This window comes from Pongo pygmaeus, chromosome 6, assembly GCF_028885625.2.
Source record: "Pongo pygmaeus isolate AG05252 chromosome 6, NHGRI_mPonPyg2-v2.0_pri, whole genome shotgun sequence".
Taxonomy (NCBI): Eukaryota; Metazoa; Chordata; class Mammalia; order Primates; family Hominidae; genus Pongo; species Pongo pygmaeus.
In genome coordinates, this window is record NC_072379.2 from 112,757,025 (window position 1) to 112,771,917 (window position 14,893).

A 14,893-nucleotide genomic window follows, 5' to 3' on the forward strand; every position below is an offset into this window, starting at 1 on the left:
CCACATATTTGAATCAATGTGTAAGAAGAAATTTAACTTTGCTTTCTCTTATATAGACTATGTCTCAGAAAAATGTAAGATCTATTAAATTGAACCATATTAAATTGTCATTTGTGTGGTTCAAAGTTGGTCAAATAGAGACAAATTTGTATGATTCAAGTTAACATCATTATTTTTAGTTGATGTGTTACTAACATACACAAGCGATTAGACTTTATTTTCATTGATTTTTATTTTCTGGAAAATAGAAATTTGGTAATCAAGTCCTTAACACAGAAAGGGGTACAACATTCTAGTGAAATATTTTAAGATCCTTAGAAATATAGATATAATATCAATACTATGCCATTGGAGGATTGGAGGGTTGTGAAAAACAAACAAGCAAACAAAAAACGGAGTCTTCACTGCTTGATGGAGGCTTTTGATTCAGTATTGGAATTCTTTATCCAGTAGTTATCCCCTTTCTATATTCATCTGGATAAAGCTTTCCCGGGTATAAGAACCTACTTAGCCTGCAAGATTCCATCCCAGAGCAATTGATGTTTGTCTCTCCACCAAGATCAACTAAAACTGGAACCTAGTATTAACTGCCTTTCAATCAAATTTTTAGGACACTCAGAGCCAACCTCTTAGCAGTGATATGCTGTGGTTACGTTTTTTCAAGATTAGATATATAGTACTAACAATGAACTAGGCTACATTCGAGAGAGAATTAAGTGTATTATCCACTGGAGAATATGGGTAGCCCCCATTGTTGAGTCTCCATGGTTCCTGCCAGCAGCCTAGGAGAAGCTAGGGGCAGGGCAGCGGAAATCTGCAGGCCCATAGCTGACTCCAAAGGGCTTTATGTGAAGGCTGGCAGATGTAGAGTATTTTTTTAATCTTCTGAAGATGAGAGAACCCAAGTAGAAGTGTGGGTTTATGAACAAATATTTATTGCTTCAGGGTCCAGGTAAATTCAGGGTATATGTTATAAAAACACAAATGAAAAATATAGTCTGTGACTTTTTAAAAAAAAGTTGGGAGAGCTCATTAAGATTTATTATAGGTCCCAAATTTTGTAGTCCCTAAGCTTAACGACAGATGGTGGTGTAACTCCACCAATTTTGCAATATCTCCATTCAGTCTGATGTAACATAGATTACCCTTGATTTGACCGGTGAAATTAGAATTTTCTCTTTTCCCTAAATGTGTCAGGGAGGAGAATGGGGAAAAGTCGTCTAAAATGAGTCTGCTTATTTGCTCATCTTCAGAAAACTGTAGTGGATATGAAAACATAGGAAACTGATATGTGACTGTTTTTCCTGTGTGAAAGAAAAATACTTTACCTTGCATTTAAGACTTTAGTTACAGGCTATTTGAAGTGAGTAGCACAATTTTGAAAATGGTATTTATAATAGGAAAAGATAGTAATTTAAAAACACCCCCTTTCCTTTCTCCCAGCGATTTCTCCAAGTCAGTTGAAATTTAAGTACAAGTCACAATTACACAGATAAAACGACTCTGAAAGAGAAAAATGTAGTTGTTCTTTGAGAGTTTTGGAAAAAACAGACTTAAGTGTGTGAAAAATTATATTTTTATTAAAAAACCCTGAAAATCAAAGAGGTTCACTGGGAGAAGCAGTAAACTAACATTTCTAATTTGTCATTCGCGTACGTTGCTTTCCTTCATCTTGGCTATACTTCGTCTCATTTGTGGTGTTCTATTTCGCGCAAGATGCGCTGACAGAGGCCATTTCAAACGAATTTATCTTTTACTAGGACCGTACTAGAGCAGTGTCTCGAATTTTGTTGATTTGTGGTTTCGTCGTAAAATAAACTTGAAATCAAATAAACTTCCGTGAGGAAGCTTTGATGTCCACTTGGTGAAACTCCTCATTCACCCAGTTGAGCCGTTGAACTTTCTTCTGGAACCTCTTTAAATGACTTTTGCAGATCCACGTGCTGCAAAGAAGACCTGAACCGTGGCTATGACCCTGCGCGGCGACTACAGGGACGGAATTTGGCTTTCCTTCTCTTTCCAATATGCAGCGTTTCGTTTAAAGGCTGCCTTGATCCAGTGGGCTGACCAGTGACTTGTGCAAAAGAAAACTATTCGATCGCTGTTTGCCATTTCAGCGTTTTCCTCGGCTGCGGAAACCCGGTTTTCCTATTATTATACTTCAACTTTTTTTGGAGTCAGCTAGCACAGAGCGCTAAACCCCGGCCAGTTCCAGCAGCAGCCGAGGCGAACAAAGCCTGCAGTGTTCGGGGCCATGCTGGGGCGGGAGTGGTGGACGAGTTCAAGGAATTGCAAATAAATATATTTTATGACCACCCATCAACAAACTACGTGCCACCGTGGCGGCCCCTGGTAGCCGGGCGGTGTCTGCAGTGTGGCCAGGGGCGGGGGCTGAAAAGGAGGCGGCCGGAGATGCGAAGCGAGCTGCGAGCCCCGGGCCTGAACTTTCACCTCTCGAACCCGGGCCCAGCCCATTGGCTGCAGCCGAGGGGTCCACCGAGGGCAGCGGCTCCTGACAGGACCTGTTTCCCCAACTCCCTGGACAGCTTCCCTGCGGGATGGGTTGGTGGCCCGGAGCATGGCAGCAGGCGAGGAGGAGATAATGGGGGCGAAGTTGAGCGGGGGCACTTGGGAGCTGCGGGCTCAGTCTCACTGAGAAAAAGGCCCCGGAAGGGTACGCGTCCACTCTATAAAATATATACTCCTCCGACTGAGATGTCCTTTCGTAACTCTTGGCTATCTGTACTCTCCAGAAAGGAACCTTAGAGGCTGCGAATTTCACCAAAACGTTTCTTTGTGTACAGAAAAGTGAAAGGCTAACTAAACTCGTTCCTCTCCAAGTCTTGAGACCCTAACCCTCCTTCTCCTCGTTGGGAACTTGATCTTCCAAATGGCCCAAGCTCTTTTACAATAAACCTTTCCCGCTCACTTACTCGGTACACCTGGAGAGAAAGGGAAGTCAGTGGGGTCGATGTACGCGGGGGAGGAAGAAGAAAAAGAAGTGAGAAGCTGTCCACCTTTTGATTGTTCTATTCCCTTCATTTATAACCCCCCTGGAAGGTACATCCCCAGTTTTCCAAGGATTTCCACGTCGTTTACTCTTCTGTCTTCCAAAATAGTTTCAAGTTAATTCAGAATCCGTTTTTATTGAGGTTTCCTATGAAGCATAAACGCAGATTACTTAACATAAAATTATCCCCACCTTTCAAAAGGGCGAGGTAGGGCCATTTGGGGCTGGCGTTTTCTAATGATAATGGTTGTTCCTCCTTCTCGCTCTGCTCCCACTTTTAAAAGATTCGGATTATTTGTACACTGTTCAGCCTGCATTTCAAAATAGACGATTTAAAAAAGAGTGAGAACACAGTCTGTAGGCACAGCACTTGAGGACTGCCGGAGTTGAAAAGCTCAGGGAAAGAACCGCAATTCAAAGCCCAACTCTACCTCGTTCCTCTTCCTCCTGGCAGGGGCCGTCTTCCCAGGGCCAGCCCCATGGCTTATTGACTTAATTGGTTTCACTAAAAAAACTCTGACGGTGTGTTTACCGACGTGGGTGCCAGGGCTGCTTCCTCCCTGGGAGAGCCGCGGGTTCTGAAGGAAAGGGTTGGTGCCAAGTGTGTGTGAGCTCGCGACTGCCCTTTAGAGAAAGGGCGCGCTGCTCTTTCATGAAAGGAAAGATTCAAAGGCACAAGTTAGTGCGGTTCGCCCGTCTCCCCAACCACCACCACCCCTCCCTCTTCTGCCACCAGAGGGGTTCAAGTTGGCCGTTCTTTCCCCAGGGAGGAGGGCCGGGAAGCAGCCGGGGGCCAGGCTCTGTTCACCACGGCCTATTGGCCCCAGCTATTTGGAGGAAAGTTTCAGCGCCTCTCGGAACGCCACGCTTTGCGACTGACTTGCGAGCAAAGCAGTGGGCTCAGTCTGCGGCGCGCGGAGAAGACGGCCGGCGAAGGGTCGCGCGACCCGCGGGAGCCGGCGGGGAGGGAGCGCTGGCCCCTCTCTGGGCTGGGGCTCCGGAGGAAGCCCCTCGCCAAGATTCCGGTCGCGCGTCCCCTCCGGGGCCCGCCTTCTCCTCCCTCGGCCTTTCCCCTGTCACCCCCCTGGGTCCCGCGCGGGCCCGCCAGCCGGGTCACACCCAGTGGATAGGAGCCGGGACCCAGGGCTGGCGGCTGGGCCCGCGCATCCCCCACGCGGGCGCCTCGGCTTTGAAATGCGCGCGGAGCAGGCTCTGACCGTTTCTTCTTTCCTTTCTTTCCGGTTACTTTTGCTCCCTTCAGTCACTGATAGGACCCTTCCCGAAAACCTCAGACTCTCTAAGTCCCAGCTTCGCGGCCCCTTCCTTCCAAGCCGCGCCCCGGTGACCTGGGCTGCGCGACCACGAGGAAGCCCGAGAACTCCTTGGCCCAAGTGAGACAGGAACCAGGGCAACAATGAAGAGAAAGACACTCGGCCTCTCTCCACCCCAGGCCGCAGAGGCGCACACCGTGAAAAGAAAGGCCAATCAGCGCTTTAACGCACGCTCGGGTCTCCCTTTCCGACTACCATGTACTTTAACTCCCTGCCACCGAGGGCTTTGGATCCCTTCGAGGCTTTCTGCACTTCAAGTGGAATCCCCTGTTTCATTTGCCAGCAGCTCCGTCTGCTGAGAGGACGTACTTTGGGGACTGCCAAGAAGCAGCAGACACAACTCGGCTTTGCCAATACAGCATACGGTTTTGTTCTCGCCTCCCTCCCCACCCCCTTCCCTGACTCGCCGTCTGGGGCGAGCGGGAGAAGGCGGAGCAGGAGGTGGGGAGAAGGGTGGGGGTGGGGGAAGATCTGGCGTAGCACAAACAAGTTCTCCAGCGGGTTGTTTACATAGCAGGTGGACCTGACGTCAGCCAGGAGGCTCCGCTGCAAATCCGAACAATATTCTGCCCCGCGTTTCCCCCTCCTTAAAGAAGTTAGGGAACGGGGGGAGATGGGTGGACGGGGGAGAAAGGCATCCTAACCAGCTGGTTCCAAACCACTTTTTGTATCAACAACAACAACGACAATAACAACGCAAAGTAAAACAAAACAAACAAGTGGTCCGGCGGTACTTCAGAATCCTCTGCGGCGTCCTGTCCCCCACCCCGCCCCTCCGAGGAGAGGCAGCCCCGCGAGCAGTGTGTGTACAGTTCGCATTGCCAACAACACGCGCGCGCGGCCGGGTGCGCGCGCCTGCCAGCGCACATTCACACACACAGACACACAGACACACACACACACACAGATCCGGGTGGGGGGAGCGGCTGCGCGAGACAGCGCGAGCCTCCGAGAAAGCGCGAGACACGCCGGCGCGTGCAGCTCTGCGGCCGCCGCTTCGCCCCAGCTCTAGCCCCGCGCCACCCGCAGCCCGCCCGCGAACGCCCGCCCCGGTTATTTATGCGGCGGCCGCGTCCGCTGGCTGCGGCTTCATCGGCCCCCCCCCTCCCCGGGCGCGCCCCCCACTCGCGGCAGCAGCTGCCCGGACTCGCGCGTGGGTGTGTTGTTTGGGGGCTTCTGCCTCGCCGCCGCGGGTGCCACCTCCCGGGACGCTGCCCACGGCGTCCCCGGTCGCGGTAAGTTTCTTGGCCCTCACTCTGGCGCGCTGCACCTCCGCACCCCACCCTGTCCCAGCCACCTCCACGCCGGGCCGGGCTGCGACTTTACTCAGCTCTGCGCTCCTCCCGCGGTGGCGACAAAGTTTCGCCCCAAAGGCAGCGCCCTGCTTGCCGGGGCGAGTGTGACATGTGTCAAATTTGGGCTCGGCGTTGGGGTCGCATTCCGGACCCAGCATCACCACTTGTTGTTCTCTTTCATTTTGCTTTGTGATGGGGGAAAAGGGGGTGGAGAGGGGAGATTTGCTTGTTGGCTCACGGATGATTTTTAGTTTGGATAATGCAAAATGTTGCTTCGTCCGGAGAGATCGCGGCTGGAGGAGAATGTGTGTCGAAACACCATATGTGTGTTTGTTTACTCTCTTTTTAATTGTTTGTTGTCTTTTCCCCTTCCTCCCCGCACCCCCACCCCCAACCTCGGGAGGAGAAACAACAGTAAAAACATCTGGCGGTTAGAAGCACACACTTTATTGATCCAACTGCTGACCTTTATTTACTCAGTTGGGCAAGTGCACGCTTCTCGCGTCTAAGTTGGGCACTTCAGCGTTCATCTCAGAAGTACTTCTCCAGGAAGGAGAGAGATGGAAAGGGGACACTCCTGTTTCTGGAGTCGAGAAACTCCTGGGCCCTACTGACGCTTCGGGATAACCGTGCACAGGGATGACTGCTGCCTTGATCGCGTTCCTTTCCCTGTCCACGCGTTAGCACGACCCGCTTCCCCCGGGGTCTGGCCTGGTTTTACTTTTATTCCGCTTTGGAGAGGTCGCCTGGCTGTTTGTGGGTGGGTTTGGGGTGAAATCGCACCTCGCGGCACTTCGGGGAGGGGACGTGGGAGGAGCGCAGACACCTTTCGGTGATAGGGAGGGCTTCTCACTTGGCTGTTACCTGGAAGTCCACAGTGGCCCCGGCGGGCGGGCGGGCGGGCGATCGGGCGGGCAGAGCGCGGGTCCGAACGCCCTTCGCGCTCGCGGCGGCGCACGTGCGGCGGCGGCGGCGGCGGCGGCGGCGCAGGCGGGACCCACTGGGTGGCCGCGCGCGCCGCCCGCGCGTTTTCTGCGCGCCTCTGCCCACCCGCGAGGCCGCAACACGCCCTGACACCCGACCTCAGTGTGGACCCTCACTTGCTGTGGGTGTTGGGGCCTCTCTAGAGCAGGGAGGAAAAGTTACCCTCACTATTCTCAGACTCTGGAATCTCTTAGGTAAGTCTCTTAGGGCACCTGGCGCATGGGGTGACGCTTTGATTAGAAGGAACGTGAGGGGAAGGACGGGTGCAAGTCGGGATTGGAAAGCGGAGCCAGTGCGCGTTTTGCATAGGGATGAGTCAAGAGAGGTCGACCTGGCCACCGCTTGGGACGCTCCGCAGAATCCGGAATCCCCAAAGACCTAGACCCATGTGTGTATTTGTTTATTCAGCCTTTTAACCAACAGATTTAAACCACTTAATAGCTGCTATCTATAAGGCTCCTGTTCCCCCATCTAACCCCCCCCCCCCACACACACACTTTTTTTTTTTTTTTTTTTTTTTTTTTTTTTACCACCACATATTAAAATCCAGTAAGTTTCTTGGTCTTGAGGATTATTCCTGGAATACTCTTCGCTCCCTGTTGGGCAGGCTTTGGCCATGCAAGGTGCGCTAGGTGGCCTGAGTGAGTTCTCAGAGGAGGATGGAGGGGGAAAGGGTACGAAGGACCTGTGGGAGTGTGTAAGGTGTGTGCATATGTAGTCATCGTGGATCAGGAGTGCTTAAAGAGCTACCTCCCAACATGTCCAGAGTCTACTTGGAAGAATACTTAAGTAGTAGCAGGTAAGCCCAAGGGAGAAAGTGACGTCCTGTTGTCAAGCAGCTGAAGTGGACGTTTTTCAACTGGAAGTACTGGGAGAGATTTACTTTTAGAAAACAAAAGTTTGCCTGTAAGGCACATCTTTGCAGGCTCTCCTAACTCAAATAGTTTGTTTAGGCAGCAGCAGAAGCAAGAGAGATGTGTTTAATAGCAAGTCTGTGTTAGAGGTCAAAACTGAAGTAAAGATGAGCTTTCAGTTATTTTCATCTTCAAATTTGCATTGTGGCATACCTTGGGAAATGTTTTATGTTGTCAAGGGGACTGTTTATCTTTTCTGTCACTATGAGTTATGGATCAGTATATTCCCAGTGCACTGGAATTTTTAAATGTAGTGTTTGTTTAATGTTGTTAAACAGAATTAATTTACAATTTTGATTTATTTGTATCTATATTAAAAGAGTGGGTATAAAATTATATAAACTGTGATCATTAGGGTCATACAATTTCATATCAGTTTTAGAGCTTTTTTAACTTACAATTTTGATTTATTTGTATCTATATTAAAAGAGTGGGTATAAAATTCTATACAGTGTGATCATTAGGGCCAAACAATTTCATATCAGCTTTAGAGCTTTTTAAAGGCCCCTTTTCTCTTGCCTGCTTAACTTCTTTCCTTCCTTCTTTCCTTTTATTTTTATTGCCTAACTAGACTCATTCAGTCGTCAGACTAGTTAAATGCTTCCTTACGACACACACTATTTCATTGTTATCTAAAATTAAGTGAAATAAATGTTTAATTATGATTAAATATAGTAACTTTGAAAGAGGAGACTAGAAACCTGATGAAACATCCCTGTAGGTGAGAAATGACACTCAATTTAAAAAGATCATCTAAAAGTTCACTTTTAAGTACAAAAAAGAATGTTAGGATTTTTAAGGGAATAGTTTTTAATTCAACTTAAATATAAGTACAATGAATACTTTATACTTAGGTTGTTAAAATGTTACCACTATACTTCCGTGTAGATTAGAATAAATACAGCAATAAAAGGAAACATAGACATATATTAATTATGAACTATTTGTAATGTTAGGAATTGCCTGACTCATATTTTGGGATATTGTTTTTATATAATTTATACTCGGGGTGGAAATAGGCCCTTAATTACGTTATGATATGAAGAGATTTATGAAATGGTTGTACCTGAATAAGCTGTACTTAGAGTTTCATTTCTTTGCACTTCTTATATTGCAGTGGCTTTGCTTAAAAAAAAAATAAGATAAACCTTTGTAATTTTCTAGAAACCTAAAATAGGGAGGAAATAGTTGTATGTGGCACACCATAAAAGTAGAAAAACGATGAACATTATACGTACAGGTAATCTGTAATGAGAAGTTATATTTCCTTTGTACAAACAAAATTTCAAACACACAAAACAAGTCTCTTTGCATAGGTATTAGAATTATACTTCATGAAAAGTATATTGAAGTATGTGAAAATAACTGCATGGTTTGATTGAGATTCATAGAGCATGTAACAGTATAGTGAATGTAGCCAGAGAAATTATTTACCATTTTTATTTCAACAGAAGATGTGAAGGATGTAAAACTTATTTACATAAAAGGGATTTTATTTGTGACTTTTTTGGATTTCTGTCTAGGTCGGCCTCATCACCCTTGTTTGTTTTTGTGTCATGTTAAATCAGCTATTAGTTATAATACTGATAGAAAACAAAATGATGAACGTCATGTATTTTCTGCCTCTCTGAATTAAATTGGAAAGAGGCCATTAACTTGTAAGAAGAGAATGAGATTGAGCACACAGGTCTCTAAGAAGTTTTCTCAACATGATTGTTAATAGACAAAATTGTAAGTCAGTTGATTCAGAAGTAGTATCAATTTTATTACAATTGCTGAATATTAGTTTTTGGCACATTCCGGCTATTTTTTTCTTGAATTTTGTGATAAATAGTAGTTGTCTTATTCATAAATGAATGGACCCAAAATGTTCTAACCAGTGCCCAAATTCATACTACTTTTTGATAAAAGAAAGCCTATATCTTAAAATTGGCATAATGAGAGTTTAATATTAGCACTGATTTCAAAAGCAACTTTATTTATGTAGCCCTTAATTCATAGAGTTCTAATAAATCCAACCCAGAAAGATTCCTCTTTATATTCTTAAAGCTTCTGTAAAGGTAATCCCTGTGCTTGAAACTTTTAAAAAAACATATTCCAGTGCTCATGGTCTGCAAATATTCTAATGCCTAATTCAAATTTTAAATGTTGTAGTTTAGTTTTATTCCTTCCTTAGGTTAAATAAACATTTTCTTAGGTTCAACTATGTATCTCTTAGTGTACTTGGACTAAAGTCCTATCAATTCTATAGTCTTTATTAAGTAAAATTATTTATGTTCTTGGAACATTTTTTTTTTTTCATGAGGCTTAGGTCATTTTTATTGCTTTCTTATGGAGGTATTCTAGACTTTTAGCTTCCTCATTTGATTTTCAGAACTTCAAAGTGGGCCCTGTAACCTGTTTAACAACTAAGCATAGTTAGAAGGGTTGTCTAAAAATGCCATCACTTTTTTTTAGCCCAGCTTTGGTTATGTGAAAATTTATTATTATTAAATAACAGAAATACTAATATTGTAGGATACTCTTCCCTGTAGAATATTGTTTTCTTGCAGATATTCTTGCCTGTAAAATAAATGGGTACTTCCACTTGCTTACTTCCAAGTATTTTTTATATACTGTTTTGCTCTGCTCTGTGAATTTATCCATTCCCTGCCCTAAATTTCCCTGACAAAACAAACAAACAAAAAAGTGCCTAGCTGTGGTGAAATGTAAAGAAATAGTATGACCTAATGAAGAGGTTAGTGGTAGAATATTGAGAAGCTGGAGAGAGTTTTTAGAGCAGATTTAGATTTCTTACGTTGCAACACTTTTAGTATTAAAATTATAAAGTAAATTTATGGGTATACAGTGATATATTTTCAGTAGTAATATTCATGAAAGCTAATTTTTCTTTAAACAGTTGCCTTGGTGATTTGCTGTTTCCTCAAATGTGATATTAAGTATTGGCCTAATTATTTTTAGGAGTATAATCTCGATTTTATAATTGGAGTGATTAGGAATTTGTATTTATTTATACAGATATTTGCCTACTAGCCAACTTAACAGAGTATATCTGTGCTCTAAAAGTACACTGACATCACCTGAATTTCATCTTTAATACAACATTATATTTTAATGATTTACAGCTGCATTCACTTTTACTGTTTCATTTTGTAATTGTGAACTTTGTTTACTCTCTCTAAATTGACTTGTATTTTTGTTCATTCTTCCAGTTTGCCAAGTACAATTTGAATGGTTAAATTTACTCAATTTAACTAAATCTATCTAAACTTTTTTAAAAAATACATTTTCTCCATAAATCATCTATGGGGTTTAGGTTCAACCTTTTGCATTTTTTGATTATTGAAACACACATTCTTGGACCTGTACTCAACTACTGCTTGAATTCAGCTTTGAGGTTGGTTGTACCCTTCTCTCTTCCTACTATCTGCCAAGTATATCTAGAACATACCTTCCCATTATATTGATAAGTATAATATGTTATACAGAACTGGTATCTTCATTTTTTTCTGCTGTGGCAAATTATTTTCGTTAACAAGAGTGAATACAATTTAAATGTTGAAAAGCACATTGCTGTGAAGAAAATGAATTCCCAGTGGTTTAAGAGATCTCAGCATTTTTTTAGTTTATTAATGTTCTTCAATTTGCTTTAATTTCTGTCATGAAAGACTTAAAATATACGTTGTGTTGTTAATGTTGATTTAAAATTTATTTACGTTTTTAGTGTTTCCTCTTAAAGATTTTTCTAATGGAAGTCTAAAAGATTATACCATTAGAATGTCTCAAAGATTTTTTCTTCTTTTTTAGCAGATTAAGGAAATTTGAATTCCCCAAAGAAAGAATGCTACTAGAAATATCTTAAAGATTTTCTAGTATTTAATTTTATGTTTATTTGATGGCATTCTCTGTGAAAGTTTTCTTTATTATTTTAGCTTTGTATCATTTTAGTACACACACCCAACGATAGCTATCATTTTGCAACTTTTTCTCAACCTTAAAAAAAAAAAAACAAACTTTCTTAAAATGTATTTTAGGGGTAGGAAAAAATCAGTGGTAGACATATTTTGGAGAAAGCACTTATAAAATTTCTCACTGGCAGATAGTGAGGAAAAACTTACAGTACACTAATCCAAATATCTTACCATCTTAACATATGTAGACTGTCATAAAATCATCCCATTTTTTTTAAAAGATCCCCAACATCTTTAAGAACCATTCCTCACTATTACCTCACCCAAATTTATGTTCCAGGATTTGGTTGATCTATGTCTGTATGCCTGTAGCTAACTCTTCACTTCCTTTTTGTTTTCAATTTTTTTCCGTATGGAGTCTACCTTTAGTTTAGCTAAATGGCAACAAAAAATGATCTTGTTCTATACATATAGTTTGTACAGCCACTGCTACCAATCTGGCCAGATACACCATCATCTCCTACTTGAACTGTGGCAATAACTACTTAGTTGATCCTGCTTCTTCTCCCTCCAGGCACCACAGTTTATTCTCCACACAGCAGAGTGATCTTTTGAAAATATGTCTGTGTTCCTCTTGTATAAGCCTTCCAAAAGCTTCTTATGTCTCTCAGAATAAAAGAGATGTTACATAAGGTCTTGTTGTTTTTTTTCTCATTTGGCCTACTGTGGACATATAAACCTCCTTGATACTCCTAAAAGCAAGATAAGCTGACTCCTACTCCAGAGCTTTTCTCTGGAATGATCTATCCTCCTGTATCTTCACTAACTTCAGGAGGTCTCTGCTCAAACATATCCTTGTTAGAGAAGCCTTCCCTAACTTTCCAATATAAAGTAACAAATCCTCATGGATCACTCTATTTACCTTTACCATATTTTATTTTTCTTTATGGTACTATCATTAACTGACATTTAGAAAACATGTTTATTTAACATCTTTTCCCCCAATGACATGGAGGTTCCATGGAGCCAGGGATTCTGTTTTGCTTTGGTTTAACTCAGTACTTAGAACAGTGCCTGGCACTTGGGAAGAGCCCCATAAGTAAATGTCGAATGAAGGAATGAATGTTTCATAGGAAGCCAAAGAAGTTACTTCCATCTATATCATTGCATAACTTGCTTTGAAATTACTTTTTACTTTATTTTTTTATCCTACACCCATTTTATATCATATCACATTGGGAAACACTGTTCATTACTGGCAAAGTCATGGCTCTCATCTCAGGTGAGTATACTTCAAGTTCCATTTTCTATATCCCATTTAAATATAGATTTAAAAATCTATATTTTAAATTATTGATCTGAGAAACAACATAACACTTAAATTTTGAAAGTTGTGAGTGAATATTTGTGGTTTTGGACAACAAACTTTCAGTAGTTCACTGCTCTAATATAATAATATTTACTGAAAGTTAAACTGATGGATTTGATCGTAAAATTCATCATTACACCTTAATATGAATAGAATTAAGTGTATGTAAATATTTCTAATGGGTACACTATGAATACAGCAAGGACAAGCCAAGTATTTCTGTTATTTTCTATGGGAAAAGATGGAGGGAAATGGGTCAAATCAAGATCTCTTCTGGGATTTATAACCACATTTAGATGACTTCTTTGCATTGGAAAACATACTGTAAGTTTACAAATTCTGTTTTCTTTCTTTCTTTCAGTATATATACTTAAACAGACCAGATTAAAGATTTATGATTTGATGAAAACTCCAAGTCTTTAAAGTTAAAATCCCACTGTTTAGCTTGCTCAAATTGCTTTTGGATACGAACGCATGAATAAGTGATACAGCCCTCCATATAACACCACACTAATACACAAATATTTTCTTATAAGCATAATGCCCTACAGATCTCCCTCTCACATACTTTGTTCATATTTAAAATTGCACTAACTTGCTCAGAAATTTTATTCTAAATGTCTTGAGAATATGAAAAGGAAGCTATAATATTTTCTGTTGATAATGAAGGAGGATGTCTCCCTTCTTAGCCTACTTCCTTTCTTCCTTTCATTTTTCTCTTTCCTTTTTCCCTTCCACAGACTGAAAATAATTCTAACATACCACTAGTGACATGTGGCCGTTGGGAAACTGAAGCCAGGCAAAGTGGGTTTTATACATAATTACCCCTCTTTTCCTCTTTTAAAAAATTATTTTTACTTTTTTCTTTTGAGACAGAGTCTCGCTCTATTGACCAGGCTGGAGTGCAGTGCTGTGATCACAGCTCACGGTAGCCTTGCCCTCCTGGGCTCAAGTGATCCTCCCACCTCAGCCTCTGCAGTAGTTGGGACCACAGGCACACCATCAAGCCTCACGAAATTTTTAAAATTTTATAAAGATGAGGTCTCGCTATGTTGTCCAGGTTGGAAAAAACAAAACTATTAACTCACACCTTCCACTCCCATTCCCTTTCCCCTTAAATGCCTAGTGTCCTCCGTGTTGTGACCTGGCTATTCCAAATCTCAGTGCACTCTCCTTTCCTTGTTGCAAGTAGGAAATTTTACATTAAAGGACATGTATGATAATAATAATGCATATAAGACTGAGAATGAAGATGAATAGTTCTGAAAAGTATCTAGTTATTATCCCACATCGTTAAATAGCCAGCATGGTTTACTATAGAGTAATCCATGTTGAGTGCCAGGAGACTTGCATTCTGGTACTATACCTGTCTATAACTATTGCATGATACTGGGTGAGTCATTTCCTCCAAAAGATACTACAGTAGCCTTTAAATTACTTCCAATTAAAACATTTTGAGAAATGCATGGAATCAAATCTAAAGCTATTCATATAACATGTTTTCTTCCTGCTACCCCATGAACATACACTGAAGAATGAGAGAAGATATTTCCTAAAATAAAAACTATTTAAACAAGGAAAAATGAGCACAGTCACTTTGCTAGTGAAGCTCAAAGGGCTGAGTTAAGTTTTTAAAGAGTTTTTTTTTTTCAGCTGTCTTATCCTAATAGGTATCTTAAGATCATTCCCCTCCTTCCCAGTCAGAAATGGACCCTCCCCTTATTTAGACAGAATGGTAAGACAATGAGAGAAGGTAGAGTGCACATGGAGTTGATCACATTAGGATTAAGAAACATAAATATCCACCTGGCATTCTTTTCCCTGAAGCTTCTATCATTACCATCCATAAATACTAATTTATTCACAATGTTGTGTTGGTCCTGTGCTCATTTATATATTTAGCTGTTGGTGGCACCAGTCGAGAAATCAAATGGGGAGTGGATAAGCTGTTTGATAAACTTCGTCTTTTTAAAATTAGAGCTCTCCTTTTTAATGGACTTTACATACACAGACATACATTATCCAGTCTATGGATTGTGCTACATTAGAAGGAAACACAACTCCAACTATAGGAATACT

At 42.1% G+C, this 14,893-nt stretch overlaps 1 protein-coding gene across 27 annotated transcripts in view; it reads left to right on the forward strand.

Annotated features, from left to right (window-relative positions):
- The first annotated feature begins 5,110 nt into the window (after positions 1-5,110).
- The window catches only part of FOXP2 (forkhead box P2), a 606,462-nt gene continuing 596,679 nt past the window's right edge, over positions 5,111-14,893 (forward strand). For 12 of the 27 annotated variants that reach the window (XM_063667750.1, XM_063667758.1, XM_063667759.1 and 9 more), the window contains exon 1: positions 5,195-5,576. The gene's annotated coding sequence lies outside the window, so the exon portion shown is untranslated. Of the gene's footprint in view, positions 5,577-6,612; positions 6,815-14,893 lie in introns of those variants that run through there. The other 15 variants (XM_063667745.1, XM_063667744.1, XM_063667774.1 and 12 more) reach the window with 4 other exon arrangements.